Source organism: Mesoplodon mirus, assembly GCF_964341445.2.
Source record: "Mesoplodon mirus genome assembly, chromosome: 9".
NCBI classification, from domain to species: Eukaryota; Metazoa; Chordata; class Mammalia; order Artiodactyla; family Ziphiidae; genus Mesoplodon; species Mesoplodon mirus.
Window position 1 is genome coordinate 14,721,227 of NC_138985.1, and position 15,146 is coordinate 14,736,372.

General features: G+C 37.3%; 1 pseudogene across 1 annotated transcript in view; it reads right to left on the reverse strand.

The window, feature by feature from the left end:
* LOC309810401 (platelet glycoprotein 4-like) overlaps positions 1 to 15,146 on the reverse strand; it is a 130,814-nt pseudogene that overhangs the window by 13,614 nt on the left and 102,054 nt on the right. The gene's annotated exons all lie outside the window — the stretch shown is intronic.

The following is a 15,146-nucleotide window of genomic DNA, read 5'->3' on the forward strand; positions in this document are numbered from 1 at the left end:
CAATTTCTTTTGCAGTGTCTTTAATAACTAGGAGTGCTCTGGTTTCACTTAGGAGCCTTCATTTGCTGAAGTTGAAGATTAAGAATTTTGGCAGTCTTCTGGGTGATTCATTTAGAGCGAGAAAGATTGTTTGCCAGATTGACTAAATCTGGAGTGGAATGGGACAAGTTTCTCATTCCATCCTGGCCCTTTTAACTAGAAGTGAAAGGTCACAATTCAGCCCATTAGTAAACATAAAGTTAAAAACTACCTGGTGGAATCAATATCTGAAGGAAGATGAGAGTTTTCTTTAAAAACACCCTGAAATCAATTGCAGTAGTCATGAAAAGGGTCATCAAATTTTTGTGTGCAAGCCTGAATTTTGTAACATTCAACAGACTTTGGAAAAGCCCTAGGAATTACTTGATGATGTTGCCTAGTGATTGCCAGAGTCTGTCATACAATAAATTAGTTAGTGGGCTGGTCTCCTGGTTGTAAACATGGAGACATTTCAGGGTTTTTCCCAGTTAGCAGTTTTCATACAACGCTGGGCCTGGCCTTTACTGACAAGCATATGAACTAACTGATATAAGTCAGAGAAACCAGGTGATAAGTTTGAATGCCTATATTAAATTCCTCAGCAAATCTGTGTGGATCTTCAGCTACTTTGGGAAAATCTTTGTCTGGGGCTCACAGCTTTTGTCCAGGCACTATAAGAAATTAAGGGTTTAGTCTCTGGACCCTCAGAAGGCTTGATTTTAAACAAATAGTTTCTGATGAGTTCAGAGGAAAAAGGAGTGAGGAGAGTTACAAAGAAAGGAAGTTTGTCAAGATAATTTATATGGGTGACTTGAGGGTATACAGGAGGTAGAGGGAGCATAGAAGGAAAGGAGGAAAATGGCACCGGAGGTGGAGTCTGACCATGAGAAGCTTAGGGAGAGAGAAAAAATGGTGCCAGAGGCAGAGCCTGAGACAAAGAAACAAGGAGGAGAGAGCCTGAGGCTTTGGGAGCCATTTAATCTTACTTTAAACCTTTGTTTGCTTCAGTTAATCTTAAAATTTAATTTTGCAGGGAGACAATTTTAGACTCCTGATCATGCATGGAAGCCTCAAAATCCCAGTCAAAATAGGCATACCATTCAGTTCCAGAAATTTTTGAGCAATTGTAGTACTAGGTTTTAAGGAAATTAAGTTTGGGGATTTCAAAAATTTCCCATAATGACCATTGGTATTCTACATTGCCTTTGGTCAGATCAGTCCATTTAGTTAGAAATGTACCTGAGAAAGGACAATGGTTTATAAAGGTAAAATTGACTAAAGTTCCTGTATGGGGGGCGGGGAATGTCTTCAAAGTACATAGATAACTAGGATCCCATTTCTCAGAGGTTTTTCTCTAGAGTAAAAGAACAATTCTCAAACAGTTTTAACAGGTTACAACAAAAAAACAGCTCAATTCAAACAGCTTACAAGCTAATACTAGCCAGTTCTACAGTGATAGCTTGGTCCAGGAGGAGACAGGCCAAAGGCTTTTTCAGCCAGTTTATAGAGAACAGCCCCTATTCCAAAGGAGTGGACAAAAAGCTTTCCTGTGACTGCCCCAGCACGTGTCACAGCCTGAGCCAAATGACCATTCCAGCCCTGCTTGCTTCATGACTTAGCTGCACACTGGGACAAGGGCTGCTCTAGCCAAGGAGAGGGCTGGGCTGTGAGACACAGAGATGGCTCAGACCCAAAATGGTGTCTGAGTGGGGCAGGGGCAGCCATTATGGTGCTTTCACAGGCAGTCCATCAGAAGCAGTCCCAATCTCTGCAGCCAGATGAACACACCCCATGCCCTAACCCATGCTGAGCACCTGCACTGGCCCCACCTGCCCTGTGTCATGGCTCCACACCAAGGCAATAGCAGCAGAGGCCAAATGGAGATCTCAGCTATGAGGAACAAAGGAGGTTCATATCCGAAGCATTGTCTGAGCAGAGTGGGGACAGCCATTTCTGGTGCTTACAGAGGCAGTGTATTGGAAGCAGTCTGGGTCTCTGACTCCAGCTGGACTGCTGCAGCCCATGCCCTGACTCACACCGAGTGCTCATTGCCAGCTCCCTTTGTCCCAGCACTGCTCCCCTCTGGGGCAAGAGTGCCAGTGCTCAGAGAGGGGTCAAAACACACTTAAAAGGATCAGAGCAGCATGGACCCAAATCTCGGGCTTCGGCTCCAGCAACTTGAGACCAATCCACACCCACTATAGGGTGGTGACAGCCAATGAACAGAGGAGAAGTCCTGGTTCACACTTGGCTCTGGCCCCAGCACCTCCATCTCCAGCCCTACCTCCTACCAAGGTGATAGCTGCCAGTATGCCCTGAGGAAAGACATGACTTGTATTCATGTCCAGTCTAGTTCTCCCACCAAAGCACTGGACATACCTAGACTATATAGGGATGCTCCTACACAAGGACACTACTTCAAGACCACAGTAGATAGCTATTTCACCTAATTTCATAGGGACAGAGAAAGTTAAGCAAAATTAGAAGACAGAAAATGTTTTTTTAAAGAGCAAAAGGAAACCCTAGAATAATTAATGAAACAGAAATAAACAGTTTACCAGATAAGGAGTTCAAAGCATTAGTAATAAGAATGCTAATTGAATTAGGGAAAAGAATAGATGAACACAGCCAGAATTTTAACAAAGAACTAGAGAATATAAAAAAGAACTAGAATACAATAACTGAAATGAGAAACACACTAAAAGGAATAAACAGCAGACTAGGTGATACAGAAAAACACACAAGTGGTCTGAAAGAAAGAATAATGGAAATTACCCAATCAGAATAGCAAAAAGAAAAACAAATTTTAAAAAATGACAACAGTTTAAGGGATCTCTAGGACAATATCAACATTTCCATTATAAGAGTCCCAGAAGGAGAAGAGAGAGAGAGAAGAGTGTCAAAAATGTATGTGATGAAATTCAGCTGAAAATTTCCCAAATGTGAAGAAAGAGATATCCAGGTCCAGGAAACACAAAGCATCCCAAACAAGATGAATCCAGACAGATCCAGAACAAGACATATCATAATTAAAATGGCAAAATTTAAAGATAAAGAATTCTAAAGTCAGCAAAAGAAAAACAAAGAGTCATGTAGAAAGGAAACCATTATAAGGATATCATCTGATTTTTCTGCAGAAAATTTGTAGGCCAGAAGGGACTGGCATGATATATTTAAAGTCCTGAAAGGGAAAAACCTGCAAACTAGGATTCTCTACCTAGTAAGAATATAATTTAGAAGAGGAGAGAGAAACAATTTCTCAGACAAGCAAAAACTGAAAGAGTTCATCAATACTAAACCACTGCTAAAAGAAATGTTAAAGGGGTCTTCTCTAAGTGGAAAAGAAAACATTATAACAAGAAATAATAATCTATAGAAAAGGAAAAATCCCACTAGTAAAGACAAAGCATCAATCATTTAAAGAAGCTAGTATGAAGATTAAAAAACAAAAATGTAAAATCAACTATAATAATAATAATTAGTAAAGGGATGAACATGAAGATTTAAAATATGACATCAAAAACAAAATCTTGGGGAAGGGAGTAAAAAGTGCAGATCTTTTAAAATGTGTTTGAACTTAAATGACTACCTGTTTAAAGCAAATATAGTTATATGTTAACCTATATGAACCCCATGGTAACCACAAATCAAAAACCTACAATAGATACACAAAAAGTAGAGAGAAAGGAACACAAGCATACCACTAAAGCAAATCATCAAAACACAAGGGAAGAAATTAAAAGAACTGAGAAGAACTACAGAAACAACTGGAAAACAAGTAACAAAATGGTAATAAGTACATATCTATCAATAATTACTTTAAATGTCAATTGACTAAATGCTCCAAACAAAAAACTTTGGGTCAAAGGTGGCTGATTGGATTAAAAAAAAGACCCATCTATATGCTGCTTACAAAAGACACACTTCAGAGTTAAAAACACACAGACTGAAAGTGAGAGGATGGAAAAAGATATTTTATTCAACAGAAACAAAAGAAAGTGGAGGTAGCAATACTCATATCAGATAAAATAGACTTTAAAACAAAAGACAGAGAAGGGCATTATATAATGATAAATGGATGAATATAAAAAGAGGATGTTACACTCACATGTGCACCTAATACAGGAGCACCTAAATATATAAAGCAAATATTTATAGACATAAAGGGAGAAACTGGCAATAATAGTAATAGTAGGGGACTTTGAGGTCTCATTTACATCAGTGGACATAACATCCAAATAAAATCAATAAATGATACCATAGACCAGTTGGACTTAATAGATAACTACAGGAAATTCTATCCCAAAACAGAATACACATTCTTTTCAAGTGCACATGGAATGTTCTCCAGGATTGATGACATATTAGGCCACAAAACAAGTCTCAACAAATTTAAGAGGAGAAAAATTATATCAAGTGTTTTTTCTCACCACAACAGTATGACACTAGAAATCAATTACAGGAATAAATACGGAGAAAAAATGTGGAGAATAAACATCATGCTACTAAAAAACCAATGGTCAATGAAGAAATCAAAGAGGAAATCAGAAAATACATCGAGACAAATGAAATTGGAAATAGATCTTTCTATTTCCCTTAGAAGTGGGAAACTTCTAAGAGGGAAGTTTATAGTGCTACAGACCTACCTCTTGCAACAAAAAATCTCAAAAAACCTGAACTCTCATCTAAAGGAAAAAGAACACACAAAGTTCAAAGCAGAAAGAAGGAAATATTAAAAATCAGAAAGGAAGTTAAGAAAATCAAGTGCAACAACAACAACAATAAAAAAGATCAATAAAAACAAGAACTGGGGGCTTCCCTGGTGGCGCAGTGGTTGAGAGTCTGCCTGCCAATGCAGGGGACACAGGTTCATGCCCCGGTCTGGGAAGATCCCACATGCTGCAGAGCAGCTGGGCCCGTGAGCCATGACTGCTGAGCCTGCGTGTCCAGAGCCTGTGCTCTGCAACGGGAGAGGCCACCACGGTGAGAGGCCCGTGTACTGCAAAAACAAACAAACAAACAAACAAAAACAAGCAAAAAAACCCCACAAGAACTGGTCTTTTGAAAAGGTAAATAAAGTTGATAAACCTTTAACCAGGCTCATCAAGAAGAAGAGAGGATGCAAATAAAAAAAATAAGAAATGAAATTGGAGAAATAACAACCAATACCACAGAGAAACAAAAAAATCAGAATAGAATACTATAAGCAGTTATATGCCAAAAAATTGTACAACCTAGAAGAAATGGAAAAATTTCTAGAAACATACAAACTTTCAAGATGGAATCAGGAAGAAATAAGCAATGTGAACAAACTGATCACTAGTAGTGAAATTGAATTTGGAATTTAAAAAACTCCCAGCAAAGCAAAAGTCCAGGACCAGATGGCTTCACAAGGAAATTCTACCAAACATATAAAGAGTTGATACCTATCCTTCTCAAATTATTCCAAAAAAATTGAAGAGAATGCAACACTCCCACATTCATTCTATAAAGCCACAATTACCCTGATACCAAAATGAGACTAAGGTACTACAAGAAAATTATAGAAAAATATCTCTGATGAATATACATGGAAAAATCCTCAACAAAATATTAGCAAACCAAATTTAACATTATATAAAAAGGATCATACACCATGATCAAGTGTAGTTTATTCCAGGGATGCAAGGATGGTTCAATACTTGCAAATCAGTGTGATACAACACATTAACAAAAGGAAAGATAAAATTCACATGATCATCTCAGTAGATGCAGAGAAAGCATTTGACAGAATTTAGTATCTATTTATGATAAAAACTCTCAGCAATGGGAGATATGGAAGAAACATTAATGTTAATGTTTCTTCCATATCTCTGGCTTTCTCTGGCTTTAAAAAAACATTTATTTTTTAAAAACCCACAGCTAACATCATACTCAATGGTGAAAAACTGAAAGCCTTTCCTCTAAAATCAGGAACAAGGCAAGTACATCCACTCTCGCCACTTTTACCGATATTGGGATAATACCCAAAATATATAAACTGCTAAAACAATCCAATATATTAAAAAACCTGATTAAAAATGGGCAGAAGACCTGAATAGATATTTTTCCAAAGAAGATATACAGATGGTCAATGGGCACATGAAAGAATGCTCAAAATCGTTAGTCATCAGAGGAATTAAAATCAAAACCACAATGAGACATCACCTCACACCTGTCAAAATGGCCATCATCAAAAAGTGTACAAATAGCAAATGTTGGTGAGGATATGGAGAAAAGGGAATTCTATTACAGTGTTGGTAGGATTGTAAATTGGTACAGCCACTATGGAAAACAATATGGAGGTTCCACAAAAAACTAAAAATAGAGATACCATATGACCCAGCAGTTCCACTACTGGCTACATATCTAAAGAAAATGAAAATACTAATTCAAAAACATAAATGCCTCCAATATTCATAGCAATAATATTTACAACAGCCAAGACATGGAAGCAACCTAACTGTTCATGAACAGGTGAATGGATAAAGAAGATGGGGTACATATATATATATATATATATATATATATATATATATATATATATATATACCCACAGAGGAACACTACTCAGACATAAAAAGAATGAAATTCTGCCATTTGAACAATGTGGATGGACCTAGAGGGTATTATGCTTAGTCAAATAAGTCAGACAGAGAAAGACATATACTCTGTCATTTATATGTGGAATCTGAAAAATAACAAATGCATATAACAAAATAAAACAGACTCACAGATATAGAGAAGAAACAAGTGGTTGCCAGTGGGGAGGGGCAGGAGAGGGGTAGGGCATTAAGAGATACAAACTACTATGTATAAAACAAACAACAAGGATATAGTGTATAGCACAGGGAAATAGAGCCATTATTTTGTAATAACTTTAACTGTAGTATAATCTCTAAAAATATTGAATCACTATATTATACACCTGAAATTAATATAATATTGTATATTATACTTCAGTTTAAAAAAAAAAAAAAAAAAGGAACGGACCAAAGGCTGAACCAGTACTGTTTTTGTGAAGCAGCCACTGTTCCCAAAGGAATGGACAGAAACGTTGACAGCTTCAGTGGAAAGAGTCATCTCAAAATCAGACAAAAGTGCCAAACAAGTACTTGTGTACAGAACAAGGTCTTAACCAGAAAGATGAAACCTTAAAAAAGATTCTGAATAAACCTAAAGAACTCCAAATGCAAAAAGGGCATGAGCTCAGATCCAAGACAAATATGTATCTTCAAACTCCAGGGTCACCAAGGAAAACAGTAAGCAACAATGGGCTTGATTTGTGGGTACTGCACCTATTTGCTAACCAGTCCAACGTGTCTTTTCTGGTCACCGGCTGGGCCACAAAAATGTTGACCTGAAGTGGACTGCCAGATATTTCTCCAGCAAAGTTGGGTTTACTCAGGATCAGTAGATTTGCAATTCAGGGTATGCAGTCATGGCAAGCTACATGCAGTTTCCCCACATAGCAGGGAAGGAGCACACTTTTATAGAGGGGAAAGGAAGTTGGGAGGGCTATAGTAAACAAAGAGTTCATGGCTTTTCATTGGTTGTATACTTGCCAGAAAAGGAGTCTGTTTTCTTCCTATTGGGTTCTGCTATCTTCACAGGGTATGAGAGCTCCCCCTCTGGCTTCTGGACTCTATTTAATTGAGGTTTCTATTTATTAAATTTTTACACTGTCTTCTGGTAAAACATTTCAGAGAGATGCTGTTTTCTTATTAAAAGGAAGTTCATATTTCTTAACTTTTCAGCATTTCCCATACTATATTCCTCAAGCACTAGATTCACAAGATTTTTTTTGCAGTACGCGGGCCTCTCACTGTTGTGGCATCTCCCATTGCGGAGCACAGGCTCTGGATGTGCAGGCCCAGCGGCCATGGCATGTGGGATCTTCCCGGACCGGGGCACGAACTCGTGTCCCTTGCATCGGCAGGCGGACCCTCAACCACTGTGCCACCAGGGAAGCCCTGATTCACAAGATTTTAACAGACATTTCATTTAAAATTTTCTCTGAATCAGGAGGTATGAGGTTAAATTAAGTAGAGTTCTTTAATACAGAGACATTCAGGACCTTTGTTATGCTAATCTACTCTGTAAATCTCTGAAACAGGAAAATATTAAGCATTTCTTTGGAATATTTTTGAGAGATGTCTTGCAGAATTGTCATTTATTGAAACCATTTGAGAAACATTAGTTCAAATGTCAGTAAATTTTTCAGTCCAAAGAAGTTGAGGGGAAAAAAGAGAGGAGGATTCTCCAGAGAGATTTCCTCCATCTCTCAGTAAACTAATTGATCAGAATTATTTTCTGAATTATGTGAACTCTGTGAGCTCAAAAAAAGAAAATCTGTATATAAAATAGTGATCAATTTATATATTTTCAAGGTTATTTAAAAGTATGCATTAAATGTGTACAGTATGCAATATAAGTATTAGATATTGATCTTTCTACAACTGTAATTGTATGTTCAACTCTAACACTTATTGAACATACAATTCACAGTGGTGCATAGGTGTTCTAAATTGTGAAGTCTATAAATGCATAAGAGTTCAGACAAAAAGTATAACAATGTTGGCTGAAATAGATGAGGAAAACATAAAGGAAGGACCAAAATTGGCTGTGAAGGAAAATAATATGGGACATTTCTGGAGTCTTGGCACTTTGGGTTCAGATTATATTGAACAATGGAATGAGGCATCATTTGTTTCCAAAGTTAGGTTTTGGGTGTCAGTGGGTGGATTTAGTGAGTGCCTCTCCCCCATGTATGCATTTATATTTAGGAGACTTCTAGGAGAAAAGGCACTCACACCTTGATCGCTGAAATTTAAAAGTCATAAAAGCATATCGGATTGACCAGAGTAGAACTGGCTGAGTGAAGCTTGCTGTTCTCAAACTTGAGTTTCTCAAAAAGAGACTCACCTCAGTAGGGGAAGCTGGACCAGTGAATAATACTTTATGCCAAGGTATAAGTTATCTGAGGAAAGTGACTTTTTAGGACCGTTGTGCACTTAATTCCAGAACCTCTCTGAGCAGCCTTCTGGCACTGAGGGGAAATTTGGAGACTGACAGATTGACATGTGCATGCCATAAGAAGAGCCATCAAAGAACTCTTATACATGAGGCCGTGGAACTTGTTAGTGTAGGACCCCTAAATAGGACTAGTTTAGAGTGGCCTAGTGGACATGGTGTGTGTGTGTGTGCGCGTGTGTGTGCACGAAGGCATTCATGCTTTATCACTACTGTTTCCATTGGGGAATGTTCCTCTTCCATTCAGTGTGGTTCTGAGGGGACCTGTCAATCACATAGTGCCACCATCTCCTAGCGAAAAGGCTGGGCTCCACATCTGGCCTGGCTCATCAGGATAATCTATCTCCCTAATCAGTGAGTGCGATAGTTCAAGGAGTAGACATGCGACCCAAGCAGGACCTACCTGAGTCCATGAGATTGGATAGACACTGGGAAAGAGAGAGGCTCTCATTTTTTTTAGTTCACAAACTATGGAGATATTGACCTGAGGCTGACAGCAGCCATTTTTGCTACCTTGTGGAAAAGCTCGCATAAGAAGGACATCAACATGTAGAGGCAAGCAGAGCCCAGAGATAGAGAACTGAGTGTCACAGCTTTTTCAGAAACTCTGGATCTAAATGTGCTCAATGTCTACCATGTGCTTAGACTTCCCAGGTGTATGAGTCAATACTTCATTCATTTACTTGCTTATTTGATTATTACTTATATCAGCTTGAATGTGCATTTGGTTTCTTTTGAAGAGAGGTTTTCAGTAATGGATAGGCCATCCTTTTTATAGGAAGGAAGAAAGGAATGGATGAGGTCACTGGCTAAAAACATCATGGCACTAGGGATTCAGGAAGAGGTGATTGATGTTTAGGTGAGCCCCAGACTTGAAGAGTTGCTAGGGCTTCCAACAGAGTTGGCAGTGACATTTTATGTCCAGTTGCATCACTGGGAGGAACAGCAATCAGTCACTGTCAGTGGCACATGGGCCACGGACAACTGATGGAAGAAAGAGGTTTAGAAATGGAGTTCAACCTCTGGGAGCTTTATTTGAGGTATTCCTATCTTGGAGCCTGAAGGGTAAGACCAATGACAAATATTTTATAATTCACTGTAAGCAAATGTTGGAAATTTCTAGAAAAGGGTAATCCTTACAAATACTGGAATTTCTATAAGCAAGGTTGGTACAGACTTACAGTTATTATGATTTAAGGTACAGTTTTAAGCATAACCTCAGACAAATTATACTGAGAAAGAATTGAGGAGAGGTTATTCCAGAGAGAGGAAAATATTGACAATTAAACTTTGGCTTAGTCATAAGGTTTTGAGAAGACCAGGTTAATAAGGCAAGGTGAAATTTTGGACGAGGTTGTGAGAAATAAGCCTGGCTAATTATAAGAAGGCTGGATTAGGGTGCAATTTGCCAGAGAAGTTTAAATTGGGGTTGGTATGAAATAGGAGGTAAAAGGAGGGGTCTTATATCGGCAATTAATATGAATTTGGTATCACCTGTTTAACTTGTTTGCAATATAAATAAAGTCACACTTTTATTTTCCAGTTAGTTGTTTGAGTTTTCAAGTTTCCTTATATAATGTAACGTCCTCTATTTCCCTTTTCAAGATGTCCCCCTACATTCCCATCCCAATCCCACACTGAATTGTCTAAGAACAAAGGGGCTTACTGACTACCAAGGAGATTAGTTCTGCTTCCAAATACCAGACAGGAAGAGAGGACTATAAGGTCAGATTAATCATCATCCACCATTGGTTTGCTCATGGGCATTTCACAGAGTCAGATGATGTTTTTCCCCTCCTGCAGGGGTGTCCTTGTCACTTCTGTTAACTGATCAGGATAGAGTTGTGACCATCTTTCAGCTTCAAGGATACATATCTTAGATAAATATTTTCTCAGACATTGTTTCCTAAAACAGGACACCATACCACAGTGGCTGGCTCTGAACTCATGCTGGCTCACAAGGGAGCAAGACCGCAGAGATGCTCTTAGAGGGTGAACTCAAAATTCCACAAGCTCTACCTCCTGGCAGCTGATCAGGGAGTCAACTTTGCTACCCTGCTGCAAATTGGCTTCAAGTTTAACAATACCAAGTGCTCTTGAGGATGTGAGTAATCTGTAAGCTGTAGAGAATGCTGGTAGCAGTACAAATTGCTTACACACTCACCTTGAAAAACAATTTCACATCTAGCAAAGTTCAAGATGTGAACTTGCTTATACTTACTAATTCCACTTCTTAAGTATATGCTCAAGAAAGCATGTTCATGGGAGTTTTGGCAAAAGAAGGGGAAATGGTCGAAATATCCAGCAACGGAGAATGACTACATAAATTATGATATGGTCATGGAATGGATTAAAATTCAGCAGTGAAAATAAATGAACAAGAGCTACACATGTCAACATGGATAAATCTCACAAAAGATGTTGGACAACAACAAAGGCAAGTCACAGAAGAACACATGCAGTTTGAGGCCATATATCATTTCAGAAATATGAAAATTTAAACTATATTAAAGGATATGTACATGTATGGTAAAGTAATAAAGAAACATAAATAATAAACACAAATTTCTGGATCCTAGTTAGCTCTTGAGGGGATGGAGCGAACTGTGACCAGAGACAGGCATATGGGATGGTCCACAGATATTGTTAACTTATATAGTATAGAGAACAAAGTGTTTATTTTATTCCTCTTTAACCCAAACATATTCATTATTTGTTTTGTGCACAGCCATTTATATAAAAACACATATATAATTTCATAATTTAAAAAATTTTAAAGACTCATTTAAGTGGGTTCTGTAGTTACATAAGTGTAAGTCTAGTCAGAAAATCTTCATGGCTCTCTATTGACTCCCTGGATTGCAAAACTCTAGGGAGGTGAAGAACCATTTGCATAAGAATCTCAGGGGCTTTCTGAGAGAGGAAAGACCAAAATATCACCACCTCCCTCCTCTCTGCAAACAACCACAGATATTTGTGACCGTGTCATCACATGCTGGGAGAGATTCCTCACGCGAAAGGCTTCCTGTGGTTGATGAGCCGCCCACATCTTCTTCCAGCAGTTTTACCTCCAAGTCTCTCCTCTCCAGGCAACCGTGCCTCTTGTTTATTCATCAACTCCATATTTCTTGAACATTTCTACTCTTCTTTTCTCCTCCTTTCTTTACTACTTCCCTATTTTTTTAGAACTTCATTATCTACTTTCCAAATTCTTAAAGGTCAAAGTAGTAGAGAAGAGATGAGGTGGGAAGAAGAGCAAAAGAAAGAAGTACTTCCAAAAGTAGTTCTAAATAGACTCATTGTGTTCCTGTAGGTCTTTGAGAGGGACAGAGTCTTCCTTATCAATTAAATACAGCAAATATTGTAAAAAATGTTTTGTTTTGCTTTGTATAGTATGCTGTTTATTTCCATTTTTTTGACAAAAATTTCCCTGTTTCCCAAATGTTTATCTTGTACAATACTATGTTTAGTGTAAACATTATGGGAAATACTGACTTTGAATTAGGACCAAGAATGTTCTCATAGTTAAAGGAGAAGGAGGTAAATATTATACATTTTTTATATTAAATATTGGTAATAAAATATTTTAATCAAAGATTCCTATTTTCTACAAGGAACTCTTTGTTTAAATGGATATAATAAATTCTCCATGATAAATATTGTGGTTTAATGAATGCTCTCTCAACATATTCACCTTTAAACATTTTTTACTTTGTGCTTTCTCCCCTAAACTGGATGAATGTCTGATTTTAGGTACTATCTTAGTGGTAGGGACACAATAGTGAACAATATAGACATAATTACTGCTCTTTGGAGAATTTATATAAGAAAAAAATCATTAGAAATTAGTCATGTGCCCATTAAATGTAGTAAATATAGTAATAAAATAAAGAACAAAAATTTAAGGCAAATTTAATGTGATTTTTTCCCCATTTTTTCCCCCAATGTTTACAACTCTATTTAAGTAAAAGTCTGAATTGGTTACCTGGGTGTTTATTATTTTAGCTCTCTATAGTTAAGAATATTGCATAGGGAAGAAAAAGTCATCATATGATAAAAAAATTCGTTTAGAGCTTTCAATTCAGTTAGTCCCTGCTCAAACAGCCTTCCTCTGTTAATAGGACTACATTGTGTCACCATGACAGCAATATCCTTGCCCATCCAGGCTTTTAATTATTGTATTTGTATTTTATGACCTGATGTTCTATGCAAACATGTTTCAAATCAACTTTGAAGTAAATTTACCAATGTTATTGAGAATATAAGATATAATGCAGTTGATGAAAATAATGTTTGAAAAATATTGTAATCAAATCCAATAAAGAAATGAAAATCTGATAGAATAAGAATTGTTAACAAAGAAAAATGTTTATAACATTGATAACAAAATAGATTATTCAGAAGTGAATAATTGTGAGGTGCTTGAGAAATTTCGTATGCCCTCAAATATATTTTCAGAAATGCCTCTTTAAGATCATTCCATAAAAGCCAAATATAAACGCAGTCATACTCTATCACATTAAAAAAATATTATACCAAAAGAGTCAACTTACTTTAATCTTTATTCAACAAATTAGACCACAATTGAAATGTAATGTGTTTTGTTCAACATATGTATTTTTAAATTTTTCAATTTTATTTGTCAAGAAAACCTCCAATCATTCTTGGTTATCATGAATTATTGTGGACTCCCCCCCTCACCCCTTTATAAAGGCATTCACCTTAAAAGCCTTTTATTTAATTATTCTCAGAGAATGAAGATTTCCTACATTGGTATTCTCCTAGTTTAAACATACATGTAGAAGTCATATTGAACTTTGGAGCCCTATTTTCTTAGTAAATGTGTTCCTGATTCTGGTGTTGGCAATTGTAGTTAACTGACTTAGTCATGTGCCTGAGATTGTTAAAATATTGTACCTTTCACCTTCAATAGGATGGTATTTGGTTCCAAGTGCTGTGCTCTTGACACCAGAACAATGAAAGCAGTGGCTCTCTTTGTAGGCTGAATAATGGGTCCCTAAAGATGTCTATGTTCTAATCCTTGGAAGCGGTGGATATATTACTTGACATGGTAAAAAGAACTTTGCAGATGTAATTACATTAAGGATCTTAAAATGCAGGAGAGGATCCTGTATTATCCAGGTGGGGCCCCATGTAATCACAAAGGTCCTTAGAAGAGGGAGGCAGGAGGATTCTAACATTTATGGAAAATGTAAGGGTGGAAGCTGAATTCAGAGAGAAGAGATTAGGCTGCAGGTATTGAAGGTGGAGGAAGGGGCCATGGGGCAAGGAACGCAGGCAACCTTTAGAAGCTGGAAAAGGCAAGGAAACAGAGTCTCCCTGGGAGCCTCCCAATGACATGCAGGCTTGTGGACCCATTTTAGACTTCTGACCTCCTGAATTGTAGGGGAGACTATTTGCATTGCTTTAAGGCACTAATTTAGTGGTCATTGCTACAGTAGCAAGAAGAGATCAAAATAGTCTCATTTAGAATTTTCTTTCTGCTCTGCTGAAAACTCAAGGAAAACTTAGCCTTCCCCTGCCCATTTCCCTTTCAGGGGGAGCTTGGCAAGGAACAGAGAAATGGCTTTCCTATTCTAACCATTCCTTTTATGGATCAGGTCAAAAGTCTTTTCCTCCTTGAGGCTTTAAGTTCATCCCCTGGCCTCTTCTGTCAAGTGTTTTTTACTTACTTTATTTCATCCCATTGCACCAATTCTGAATGAAATTGGTAATTATGCTAGAATGGGGATAAACTGGATCATTGCTGGGACAGACGGTCACCCTATTTACATTTCTACACATTTTTTTTTATTACAATTCAATACTTTCTCTCCATCTTCTTCCTTTCAGAGGTAAGAAAAGTTTTCCTTTTTATCTCCATTCTCCATAATATATCCATCATCATCATTGCCTGCTACATCATTGTCACCATCACCATCATGATCATTATAATAGCTGAATCTACCATCACACTTAAATGTTGGGTATATGGTCACATTATATGTAATAATATAAGTTAATCCTTGCAATAATAATAATAATAATAATATAAGTTAATCCTTGCAACAACTATA